General features: G+C 36.0%; 1 long non-coding RNA gene across 1 annotated transcript in view; it reads right to left on the reverse strand.

Annotated features, from left to right (window-relative positions):
• LOC107967978 (uncharacterized) overlaps nt 1-13788 on the reverse strand; it is a 135817-nt gene that overhangs the window by 53824 nt on the left and 68205 nt on the right. The window contains exon 8 of the long non-coding RNA XR_008538892.2: nt 1553-1606. This is a non-coding gene — a long non-coding RNA (uncharacterized LOC107967978). The remainder of the gene's footprint in view (nt 1-1552; nt 1607-13788) is intronic.

Consider the following 13788-nt stretch of genomic DNA (forward strand, 5'->3'; position numbering starts at 1 on the left):
GATTGAGGCTTTGAGGGAAGAATTTCCCAACACCAAGGCTGTGTCAAAATCAAGGACAAAAGGACGCAGAAAATGAATCAGTACATGTCCCCAAGTAGCAGTCTCCTCAAGGTCGAAGAGAACCCTATAATGAGCAGAGGAGAGTGCACCTATATTTTGTTTCTCTTTCTGTCTCTCTCAACATTAGTCTAGTCTTAACTTAGGAAAAATTATAGCACTGTGAATTGTTCATATGAATTCCTGAAGAGCATGGTGATTTATCTGGACCTTCGAATGCCTGGGTTAATGCTCATTAATTTGCATTTGTTAAGAGCTACCAAAGAGTTTATGGGGTGCAGCTCGGGGCCACTAGAAGAGGATTTTAATGTGCTGTTACATTTCTATGACTCTGTCGCTTAAGAATGACCATGTGTTGTGAATTGTACTAATTTTATTAATTACAGATGTACACACGTTGACATTGAAATATTATATTAAAGTCACTGCTCTCCCAATCTTCCACATTAGGTAAAATTATATGAATTCAGATTTTTAAAAGTGGTTTTGCTTGAGGTTTTTGGAAATGTTATTTTAGAAACGATTAAAAGAAGAAGTCAAGGACCTTATCCAGAAATGGTCCTAATATATTGGTAGAAAATGCTTTACAAGCATTCTCTGTATTCTTTATCTGCTTAAACCTTTGGAATAAAGAGAGTGATTGATTAAAATCTATTTGTAATCAGCTATTATGAGGCATGAAACAACATGACAATACCAAATAATAAAAATATCTATAAACCCTATATAAAACTGATTACTTACAACATTATTTTCCTTCATGCCTAACAGCTTAAAAATATCTATTACAAAATATCATTATCAACAGAACTATATAATTTAACTCTTTTACATTATGGACAAACTAATGAGTTTCTATAATTAAAATATCTCTCCATATAAATTTATTGTGACAATTATTAAATCCTAAAAAAAGTCAAATACTCAACATTTAAGATCACCACTAGGATCTACATCAAAATTCTTCCAATTATTATGTAATAATATCACACACACACACACACACACACATACACACACACACAATATTGCTTGAGATGCTGTATTTTTGATCACTGGGAAAAAAACCCTAAATGTTATTTGAATTGACATAGATTTCAGAATATTTACATACGGCTAATTATATTGGTTTGGAGGCACCCAGCTACAAATAATAAAAAAGAGTTTAACAGTGAGAAAAAATATATTCTGTCTTATCACCAGGAGTTCCTAGGGTAAGGTGGCTCAAGGGTTGTCTGTTCTCACCAGGTCACCCTAGACAGGACTCTCCCCATGCTCAGTGGGCATGAGAACTTCCAGTTCTTACGTACACACATGACCTTGTCCGGCAGAAGAAAAAGAACTGTTCCTCCCTCTCTTTCTTTTGCCAAAAGAAACCTTTTCTGAGAAGCCTCCCAGCACAGCTCTCTTCACTTTCCACTTGACAGAACTAGGTTGTGGTCCCTTGCTAGTCTGCTGGGATTATCAAGACTGGCTTCGGATGACTGAGACTTACCCCAGGGCTGCTGGTAACGTCATCTTCCGTAAATGCCTGGTTATACCAAGGAGGCTGCCAAGAAGTAAAAAGAACACTGTTGAGTAGGCAACAAATACCGTCTCCAAAAATACACATACATCCAAAGTAAACATATTTTCTGTTTTATTTGTTAAGCCATAATGTGATAGAAATGTCATCCTGTATGCATATCCACACACATATACCAAGAAAAGAAGTGAAAACAGTAATAAAAGCAAACCAAAGAAATCAGACTAATCACAATCATTCACGTCAAGAAACAGAGACCAACTCTTCTAATTCCACTTGCTTACTGCACCAGCCAGATGGAAAGTTGCTTTTAAATTATGCCAGATTTTTCAAACCATCATAACAAAATGTAGTTATCATTTTTGCATGCTTTTCATACTGAAGTAAAAGAAACATCTTAGAGTTTATTCTTAATATAACCAAATTCTTAATATTTTCATTTATTCAGTGAACTGGAACGTAACTCTTTAATAATGAAAACATTGATGTCTTTGGATATTTTGTCTAAAGAATATGCTCATATACTTTAATATTGCATGTATACAATTATCTGTTATTACTATAAGATTGTAATTTGATCTTGATTACAGAACATTTCATTCTTAATACAATATGCTATTTGGTAATTTTTCTACAAGCCAAAGAAAACAGATTATTTAAAATCCACATAAATTTGAAATGTGCTTATATTTTAGATGTGATGTGGTTAGCATTGGTATTTTTTCTAAGTTCCATGGATGTTAACAATACTTCCACTCTTTAATCAAAATTCAAGGTGCAGTGGTTCAAGAAAGAAACATTGATAATTTTACAACAACCGGTTACTTCTATTTGTGACTGGGAAATAAACTCTACTTTTCCTTACTTAAATTAATGACAATTTAACAACAAAAATGGTACAAGATTTATGAGAATAGAATAGTTAATATTACTGTCAAATGTAGATGAGATTACTCTAGATATTAAATTGCTATTTATCATTTTAAAGGCAACATATATATTTTGTATTGGATTACCATTATAACTATTGAATATCAAATAACTTTTCAAATAAAGTTCCAGAATCAAGTAATATATTTCAGAGGAACACTTAGGCAGAGTGATAACAACTGATTTTTGTCTACCCAATATCAATCCCCCCATTCCCAAGAGATGAAATACAATTGGCCTAACAACTCCATGTTCCCACCTTCCATCCCTCTCTCACACCTAGACACGGACACATGACCCAGTTTCTGCCAAAAAGGTGTTAAGTACATGACTGCCGAGAGTCTTCTAGGAAGGCTTTTTGCTTTCCTGATGATGCAGAATGAATGATGCTGTATCCTACCCTCTTCTTGTTTTGAATGTAGGCATGAAGTCTAAAGCAAAAGCAATCACTAGCTTTCAGTCCTTGACACCATTGTTGCTAATCCAATGTCAACAGGATTCCAGGAGATTTAAGGAAAAAGAAAAGACTCATCATTTGTTTAAAACTCTATGAGTTAGATTTTCTTTTACGTGTAGCTGAAGGCTTTCCTAATTCATATTGAGAGCTTTAACAGAAAAACTCATTATTTAGAAATTGGATTTTATCATATCACCAAATTATTTGGTCAAATAACAATTTGATTTAGGATATCTACTTACATGCTTTCTTTGGGTCTTTCCTTGCTCCTCATTCATGTGTTTGCCTGAAGTCTCTATGAAATATCTACATTAACAAATAATTATCCTCCTAGACTAGAGCACACAGGATTTGAAAATCAATCTTAATATAAATTCCTTGAAAACCAGATAGCTTGATCTACAAATGTTTTAAAAGACTTTCTTAAATCCATGGTGTGGGTGGGGAGCTGTGGACGAAATAAGACATAAAGATTTCCAGTTGGGTCTTACACTAGTATTTGTACATGTCTTAGGATACCTCATAAACTTCTTCCAGCAGTTTATTTTTATTTTTTTGTTCACTTTTATTTTTTGAGATGGAGTTTTGCTCTGTTGCCCAGGCTGAAGTGCAGTGGAGCAACCTTGGCTGACCGCAACCTCCACCTCCCAGGTTCAAGTGATTCTCCAGCCTCAGCCTTCTGAGTAGCTGAGACTACAGGCGTGTGCCACCAGACCTGGCTCATTTTTGTATTTTTAGTAGAGACGAGTTTCACCGTGTTGGCCAGGCTGATCTCGAAGTCCTGACCTCAAGTGATCCACCTGCCTCATCTCCCAAAATGCTGAGATTACAGGTGTTAGCCACCATGCCTGGCCTTCCAGCAGTTTATTTATATGGATGATACCCCTGGAAGGCAAAACACTAGTGTGATGAGAAGGTACCATGCACAGTAAGATTAAAAACAACACAGCCTCAGTGGCAAAGGCAAAGCAAGGCTTAAGACAACATAACATCTGCCATTACAATTTTTTTCTGGTCCTTTCCACATTTGATTCATATACCACCCCTATAAACTGCAAAGGGACCATGTTATAAACAATAGCTAGCAGTTTCCACTTCTGGTTAGGAATTAGAAAGCCATAAGAGAACTACAAATGAGAACAAGATGGATAACTTGAAAACAACAATAACAAAACACAGTTTATAAGAGCCAATGAAGAGCTGGAGATGCAAAAAAAGCCTAACTGAAAGAAAATCTAGAAAGTCATGATCTCTTCCTATGAGAGAGGAATGAAGTGCTCCCCTGATGCTAGGTGGAGTGATGGGAAGAGGAGGGATTTGCCAGCGAAGGGATGTGAGAAACAAGTCCAATTTTCAACACATTTTAAAAAGCATATGAAGTGTGATGACTCAGGTCCCTGAGGAAGCTCCATCAGAGGCAGCTCTGCACCCACCCACCTCTCTGTCCCAGGGGGCCTTTACTTTAGTACATGGACATAATGCACCCAAGTTTGGGGGCACAGTAGGGGATCTGAAAAATGGAGGCTTATATAGCTGACTTGAGGCTGGGAGCAGCTCAGGAGAGCCATGAGAAAACCCTCTAAGCCAAAAAGCTGTTGCCGAAAGCTGGGTAGAGTAGGACAGCAGTGGGAAACACCTCCAAGGCTCCCGGGGACTTCACTGAGTCCACTCAAGCCTCAAAGGCTCAGAGCTGAGCAGCAAAGCGTAGAAATCTGAGTTGTGAAAAGGCTGGGTGAGCAACCAGACAGCAAAGAGAATTCACTGGAAGCCCGGACTCAGGGAGTCAGCAGCTGGGTTATAAAGCCCAAAGAGAAATCCGAGGCTCTCCCTTGCTTAGATCTCATGCCCTGTTAAATGGAAGGTATCGTAAAAAATTACAAGACATGAAGAAGCTATATATATATACATTATAGGATGTATAAACATAACTATGCCATATGGGCAAGGGAAGAAAGAGAAATAGAGGCAGTTCCAAATATAGATGTTGAAATTATCAGAGAGGAGTTTTATATTAAATATAATAGATATGTCAGATAATCTAACACTATTTTTAGACAATTTTTCAGAAAAAAATGAAGAATTTTAGCAGAGAAATAAACACAACTAAAAAGCCAAATGTCAAGAATAGAGAAAAAAAATAAAATATTGAGATGGGGAATTAATTGGACAGGTCTATTAGTAAACTGACATACCAAAGAAAAGAATCAGTAAACAAGAAGATAGATCAATAGAAATCACCCACATTGAAATATAAGAAAAAAAAAAGGAGGGAGGGAGAGATGGAGAGGAAGAAGGAGAAAAATAAAGAAGAGAAGAAGGAAAGGAGAGCCATGCCTGTAATCCCAGCACTTTGGCAGGCCAAGGTGGGTGTATCATCTGAGGTCAGGAGTTCGAGACCAGCCTGACCAACATGGTGAAACCCCATCTCTATTAAAATACAAAATTAGCTGGGCATGGTGGCAGGCACCTGTAGTCCCAGCTACTCGGGAGGCTGAGGCAGCAGAATCACTTGAACCCAGGAGGTAGAGGTTTCAGTGAGCCGAGATCGCACCACTGCACTCCAGCCTGGGTGACAGAGCGAGACTCCTCTCAAAAATAAAATAAAATAAAATGAAAACGAAAAGGAGAGCCATCTGAGATGTGTAGAAAATATTATGCCATCAAATATATTTACGTTAAGGGTCTTCTAAAAAGAGGACAGATAATGAGGTAGAAGACATTTTTGAAGAGAACATGGGTGACAATTTTCTAAAATAGATGAAATATATCAACTCACATATATAAGAAACAGTAAATAAATTCAAATATAACAAGAACTAGGCAAACGATCGTCAAATCGGTGATGAAAACCAAACATGAATAGAAAATCTTGAAAGAGGCTGGAGGAGATAAAAAACACGCATTGTGCTCATAAGATGAATGAAACTAGAAGACTATGAAATGTTTTTAAATTGTTGAAAGATGGCCGGGTGCAGTGGCTCACGCCTGTAATCCCAGCACTTTGGGAGGCCAAGGGGGGCAGATCACAAGGTCAGGAGATCGAGACTATCGTGGCTAACACTGTGAAACCCCGTCTCCACTAAACATACAAAAAAAAAAAAAAAAAAAAAATTAGCCGGGCGTAGTGGCGGGCGCCTGTAGTCCCAGCTACTCGGGAGGCTGAGGCAGGAGAATGGCATGAACCTGGGAGGCGGAGCTTGCAGTGAGCCAAGATCGCGCCACTGCACTCCAGCCTGGGTGACAGAGTGAGACTCCATCTCAAAAAAAAAAAAAAAAAAAAAAAAAAAAAGTTGAAAGATAGTAAAAGATAAAAGACTGTAAACATGATATCAAATATCCTGAGACAATGCCTTAAAAGCATTTCTGTATATTTTTATATGTTCACCAGAAAAATCTGAATCGTCTGGAGCAGACCTGTTCTATAAAAAATGCTGAGGTAACTTCTTCAGGCTCAAGAGGAAAAATACCAGGTTGGAAGGAAGAAAAAGCCCCAGAAAGGGTAAATATTTTTAAAACAACAAAAATTTCCAATTAAATATGTGCATAAATATAATCACAAAGCTTTAAACTACATAAATGTAACAATTTAAAAAACTGAAGAATTACAGAAAAGACTCCAATCACAGTCAGACATTAAACATGCTTTTTCAGCAATTAATATAACTAATAGATAAAAAATTAATAAGGATCTAGAAGACTTCAACAATATCAATATTAGTCTAAATGACACATATAGAACATTATATTCAACAATTGAAGAATACACTTTATCTGTTCTATGCATATAAAACATTCCCTCAGGTAGATCACCATCTCAACCACAAAGCAAGTTGTGATAAATTTAAAAGGATTGAAATAATACATGATATTTTTCTCTGACTATAATGGTATTCTATTAGAAATCACAAACAATAGTATAATATATCTGTAAAAATTCCCAAATATTTGGGAAGCAACATAATTTTAAATAATCTGTATGTAAAAGTGGAACTGACAAGGGAAATTAGGAAATATTTCAAATTGAACAATAATAAAAATAAACCCTATAAAATTTTGAAAGGTAAAATTTGAAGAATACAGCTAAATCAGTTGTAAGAGGAAACTTTCATCTTTAAATGCCTATATTAGAAAATAAGCAAAGTCTAAAATCAGTTATCATCTATGCTTTTATCTTAAAGATAGAAAAAAACACAAATTAAACCCAAAATAAGTAAAGGAAATAAAATATTGATGGGAACTTATAAACTCAAAAGAGACAAACAAAAAGACAATGTTATAAACCAATTTAATACATGGAGAAACCGTAACGGGCGTCTACTACAATGTGTTATTTTCTGGGAGTGCTGCTTGTTCAACACTTCTCATTTTTCCCTGGAGTAGACAGAACTCTCACCTCCTAGGCATGTGCAGCTTCTTGTACCCCGCTCACAATTTCCTGTGATAAGAATGATCTTCCTCTGCTTAAAGAAAAAAGAATGCTTGACTCAGTTTCATTTGGGGTTCTCTCTTTTTTGGAGCCATCCTCGCCGTTGGACATGCATGTTATTTGCTGCTGGATGCTGAAAACTTCTAAAGACTAGCATTTCACAGTTGTTAGGAAAAAAGCCTGCCAATGTAGTAATATGTTTAATTCAAGAGAAAAAGTTGGGAAGCCCAAATGTATGATCACAGCAGTGAGCCACCTTCTTCAACATCTGTAACAAAACTGGTATATATTGATCTGCATCACTGTGTTTTCTCCATAGTTTCCAAATTCTAAAGGAAGGTTCTGGCTGAAACCCCGACACTGGCCAGTCCAGGCAGTGCCCTGCCCTTTGTGTCCGGAACCTTTCTGCCCTTCTTTCATGTTGGCCCTGCATTTTGACATCAGTGATGCCCTCTTGCATGAAGCACTTTACTTCTCTACAATCTCTATTTGAACTAGATAGAAAGGTCACTCATTACATAAAGTGCAGAGGAGGATCAAGGAATCCAAAGGATATAGAAATTTACCCTCAGGTGATGCTAAGCACTTTATTAAAACTCTCACCAGCTCCGATTGATGACAAATACCAAAACACGAGCAGCAGGAAAAGTTAAATATAATTCATTATGTCATTGTTGGAACAATTCACTAAGGTGAGAGTTTGGGACTAAGATGACGCAGACTCCGTGCCTGTGTCCATATCTTCAGCATATTTCACTGTTTCTGAGGCTGATGTTACCTTTAAAATCATCTCCAGTTTACCTACAAGTGGTGGAATGGAGACTGTCCTGGGCTTAAAAACTTGTGAGAATGTGTGTGATGACTCAGAGTGCAAAATGCTCTTTGCCAAAGAAATCATCCCCACATGACTGAAATTTACCCTCTGAAGGCTACAGAATACTCTGGTGACTTCTGAAGTGCCAGTCAATATTCTGGAATTCCAAACAGTTAATGCAGATCAAACAGGGCAGCATTTGAATCCCATTATTGAGTGAAAAATCTCAATAACCACAACTTCAGATTATGCATTAATGATTCCAGTACAAATTGAGGTGCGTCAAGGAACAATGCATCTCAAAGTATGCTCGAAACACGTGCTTACTGAACCCAGATGCGGCTGGTATCACATAAATATAAACACTGAAAATATTTTTCTATAAGAGGATAAATTAGGGAAGTGAGGTTTTACTCTTATTCAGTTTTGGTTAATTTTCTATTAATGTACTCTTTGATAGAATTGAAAAAGTGAAAATAAGATGCTCCAGACAACTACAAACATAATATTTAGGCATTACCAAAGTATTACATGAAATGCTAAGATCAAGTTGTAGAGTTACATGTGTGTATTAACCACCTGTTTCTTGTTGAAAAGTTAAAAGCATGGCAGTGTTCAGAACTGCATAGCAAAGATCTGGGTTAAACTGACAAAAACCAGGAAATTCGGAGTTAACTTTGTCACATCATATTTAGAATGCCTCTGATATAAAAATGAAATAAAACCACTAATATTTGATGTCATATTTGTAAATAACACTGAAATGTGAAATCACTCTGTAATGTGTATGCCACTATTCTTGCCCAAAATTTGTTTTCCACTTCTTAGGTAAAATACAGAATACTCTGAACCAAAAAAAAAGGAATTTTTACAAGGCAAAGTCAGCCAGCCAACTGTAGAGTTGAAATGTTTGAAGTGACTGTATTGTCTAAGGCAGAATGGAGTTGAATCATAAAACACATGGAAATCATTTCCATCAAATGATAGGACAAGAAAGGTGTCCTTGGATAGCTTAGCATGATGAATATAAACTGAGCATCAGGAAATTGATCTCCAATGCAGGTGTCTTTCATTTAATTTTTTCCCAAGGTAAGGTCATTGAGGAACTATTGTATAATTCTGTTAGGGAATTGGGATATTGTCAAGTGTTTCTTCTTCACAAAAATATTCCTATTAGAATATACTACTTGTATATATAAATAGAACAAAGGTCATGTTATAAATAGAGTACAAGTATGACAGAATGAAATGAACCTAATTATTTCTTTAAACACTTGTGAATATTGTTAACACTTAAGGGCACAATTCTCAACAGTGAAAATCTTTCTATTCCACTCTTATTTGCAAGAAAAAACTGAAATATATGATATTACCAGCTGATTAAAAAACTCTCCCTTATGAGTTAGAGAGAAAACTATAATAAATGTGCCCTGACATAGCAATTACCTATTGTGCTAGATGCAGTGTATATATGATATATAGATATCCACATATGCACACACATACAAATGTTTGTGTGTATGTGTGTATGTGTGCACATGTAATATAATACATCTCTTCCTGCTCTCCAAGACAGACTCTAAGCGTTGAATGAAAGATTATGTTTTCCACTAGTGTTAGTTTTAGAAGAGATGAAAGATTTCTGCTACTTAGAATTTTACCTCCAAGGCTGTTATGGACTAAATATTTGTGTGCCCCAAAATTCATATTTTGAAATTCTAATCCTCAAGGTGTTGGTATTAGGAGGTGGAGACTTTGGGTGATTAGCTCATGAGGCGGAGCCCTCGCGAATGGGACTGAAGCCCTTGTTACTCCAGGAAGTCGCTGCTGTCTGCCACTTAAGCATACAAGGAGAAGTCGGCAGTGTGCAGCCAGAAGGATGGTCCTCAACAGAAGCTGTCACCCTGATCTCAGACTTCCAGCCATCAGAACTGGCTGAGAAATAAATGTCTGTTGTTAAAGCCACCCAGTCTATGGTATTCTGTTAGAGTAGACAGAACTGACTAACACAAAGTTTATGTTTTTGCTCTTAGTAAAAACCTTTGTCTTAAATATGTTTTATCATGGTAAATACCTCTTTGTGTCTTAAATATTAATATTTATACCACATTTTTTCAGCCTGATGGATGTTACCAGTGTTCACCAATATTTCTGGATCTCCTGTGTTTCCTGGTCAAATGGCCTTGTCTTCCTGAGGATAGGCTCAGGCATGACTATGTGATGTGCTTTGGCCAATAAAATGTCAGTAGAAGTGACGTGCATCATTTCCAAGAGGAAGCATTTCAGAGGTAATGTATAAGTCTTAGAAAAATGTATGATTGGCATACATTTGGAAAGGAAATGGCAATAATAAAATTACAAACATCCACATTTTAGTATCAAAACACTTCCATCTACATAGAAGCCTGAATAAATTTTTCTTCTTTCTTAGAGAGTAGTTATTGATGTATGAATGCAGGATGAAATAATGGATGTGTGAATGGATGGATACATAGATGTTTGGATGGATGAATAGATGGACAGGTAGATAAATGGATGAATTGGTGGATAGATGGATGGTTAGAGTGCTGACTATTTCATTATAAAAAATAAATAAAATTGAATATTGAAAATGCCCCAGCTTACAAAGGATATTTTCCTCCCCTTTGAACTCTAAAAATATACTTATTTTCACGACCACATATTAAATATTTACCATATATTAAATCAAAGACATTGTTTTTAAACAGTATTGATAATTGAGAATGTCTTTTTCTTCATCTATACTAAAAATTTGGAAAGCAAAAACTACCTGCCTTATTTCCATGTTATACTCCCCTACAAGAAGCTACATTTCATCATAGAAAAGGATTTTGAAGCCATCAGTAGATTCAGATTGTATAAGCGTACTTCATTTTTGTGACTATAAGTAAATTATTTACCTTAAGTCTCAATTTGTTTATCTGAAAAAAGAGATAGTATCTGACTTAAATATTTGTTAAAATGTCATACATATAAAGCACCTAGCACATATTAGGAGATCATCAAATATTAAGTTTTTTTTGTATATCTCTCACTCATAAGCTTCATGCAAATTGATGGCTTTAAAAAGAGTTGGGTTAATAAATTAATAAATATGAAATGAAGTTACCTAATCCATCATCATTTGTGAGTTATTATGTTATTTGAGACAAATGTTTTAAGTTGAACAGATGGTTGTCTGTTCAATCTAGTCTGTGAGCTATAAATTTTATTTTTCTCACTAGAGATTTCCCTGAACATTTAGTGATTTTAAGTTATTTTTAAGATTTAGACAAAAAATAATTTTATAGAAGAATTGCAAATTTTGGCATAGACTCTAATGTCTTTTTTATAGCAAAAAAAAAAAAATCTACATTTTAGGCAAAGGATTCAGAGTGATTAAACCTAAGAACATTTAACACAATGCCAATCATATTTGGTAACATGGTGGAAATAGTATAATCTTTCATATTGAACCAATGAAAACAGGTGCAGAAGATATTCAGTCTTGCATTTAGAACTTCAAATGACTTAAAATGCCCTCCTGAGAAGCATACTTTAAGATAATGTTAGTTAGGGGGATAATGTCAAATTGGTGGCCAACTTTTTATTCATCTGGTCAACAATTCTCTACTCTGTTTATTTAAAGTGGAATAAGAACAGATTGCAATATTATAAAGAGTAGCTTGCACTAGACCAGCGATTTGAGAGGACAGGCTGGGAAAAATTCAAGAGGACTTCTGGAGTTAGAATTCATGAAGCAGTGTGATGAATGACATGTGAGGGAGCAGGAATGGTTGGTGATTGCTGAAATTTCTAGCTAGAGTTATTAGGTAAAATAGTTCCTGCCTTCCCATATTGCTATTGGATTCCTATTGGATTACTTGGCCTCAGAAGTTTTCCCTTGAACCTTCCCTATCTATATTGCCTAATCTTACATATATTGTAAAAGGCCAGCAGGATTTAAAGTGTAGAAACTGGATCAACTGATAACCAATCTAAGAAAGCATTCTTTATACAGTACATTTTTTTCTAAAATATTTTTAAAGCGATAATTATTGGATAGGAAAGGGGAATACTTAAGGCTAGATTTATCTTGATTTGAAACTTAGGGATGGAAAGTAACTGGGAACCATCTTCTGTCAAAAAGAAAACCTCCATAAATATGAAAATTATTAAATCACTCTCCAGCTCCCTCCTCTCCAGGATAAAACACACCAATTTATTCAACCACTCTTCATAGTCTCAATTATGCAACCCACGAGCCATTTCCATTCTTTTCTTTTAAACTCGTTCTTATAAATACTAACTAAACTGACTCAAACTTTTCTCACACCCATACTTTACTTCCGTATAGGTGAACAAAAGACAACAACTTTAAATACTGAGTTTCAGCATTAAGCCACCAGACTCCTGAGGTTCTGGAGCTGACTCACACCAGCTAGAAACAGACAGCTGTGGTCAGAATTCAGTTCCATCTTGTGAGTAAATCATCCACGGTTGGAATATTTATATCAGGGAGATTGGCGAATGCTACAAATAAGGCCTTCCCTGACTACCTATGAAAACCTATTGTTAAACATTTATCAGCAGACACCTGCACAAGCCACAAACCTACAAGACCTCTGTGGCCATTCCTTCTATTTCAGTTACCTAATGACAGATATCTACAATTAATTGATCTCAGACTTTATTAGACTTTGTCTTGGAATTGTACATGATATAGTTCCGATATGTGTCTTCTTTGAGTCTCACACTGACATGTAATCCCCAATGTTGGAGGTGAGACTTGGTGGGAGGTGATTAGACCATGGTGATAGATTTCTCATGAGTGGTTTAACATCATCCCCTTGGTGCTGTCCTTGCAATAGTGAGTGAGTTCTTAAGGGATCTCATTGTTTAAAAGTGTGGCACTTCTCCCTACTCTTGCTCCTGTTCCTGCCATGTGAGACACCTGCTGACCCTTTGCCTTCTTTTTCAAGACTCCCCAGGAGCAGATGTCGGTGCTATGCTACCTGTACGGCCTGAAGAACTGTGAGCCGATTAAACCTCTCTTTTTACAAATTACCCAGTCTCAGATATTGCTTTATAGCAACACAAGAACAACCTAACACACTAAAGAAAATCTTTCCAAACTCAAGGCTCCAAGTTGCCACTGATGTGTGATTAGAATTGGCTCCTGATTGAAAACCTATTTCAAATTTTAGCACATCTCTGATATGTATGAGAAACAATAACTTGAGATCATGACCATGTAGACAGTGAGTAGAATATATAAAGGCCCTTATTCCTGATTCAAAGGAAACTTCACTGTTGCTGTCTTCCCAATATCCGAAGTGTTTTTGTTTAATAAAGAACCACAAAGTTTTCAACAGTACTTCCAGCTTATGCAATCAACTTATTTGCCAATTAATTTTTCGACCATCTGACCCTCCCTTTAACAACAGCTCCATGTTAAACTCCTTTTTTGCAACGGAAGTTCCTAAGGCTATGACTTTGGTTATTTAATGTTACACAACTCCTTAATTTGTGTAAATGTAGTCTCAGTCAAGAGAAATCTTGGGATCACATGTCCTTTT

The sequence above is a fragment of the Pan troglodytes genome, chromosome 14 (assembly GCF_028858775.2).
Source record: "Pan troglodytes isolate AG18354 chromosome 14, NHGRI_mPanTro3-v2.0_pri, whole genome shotgun sequence".
In the NCBI taxonomy this organism is placed as follows: domain Eukaryota; kingdom Metazoa; phylum Chordata; class Mammalia; order Primates; family Hominidae; genus Pan; species Pan troglodytes.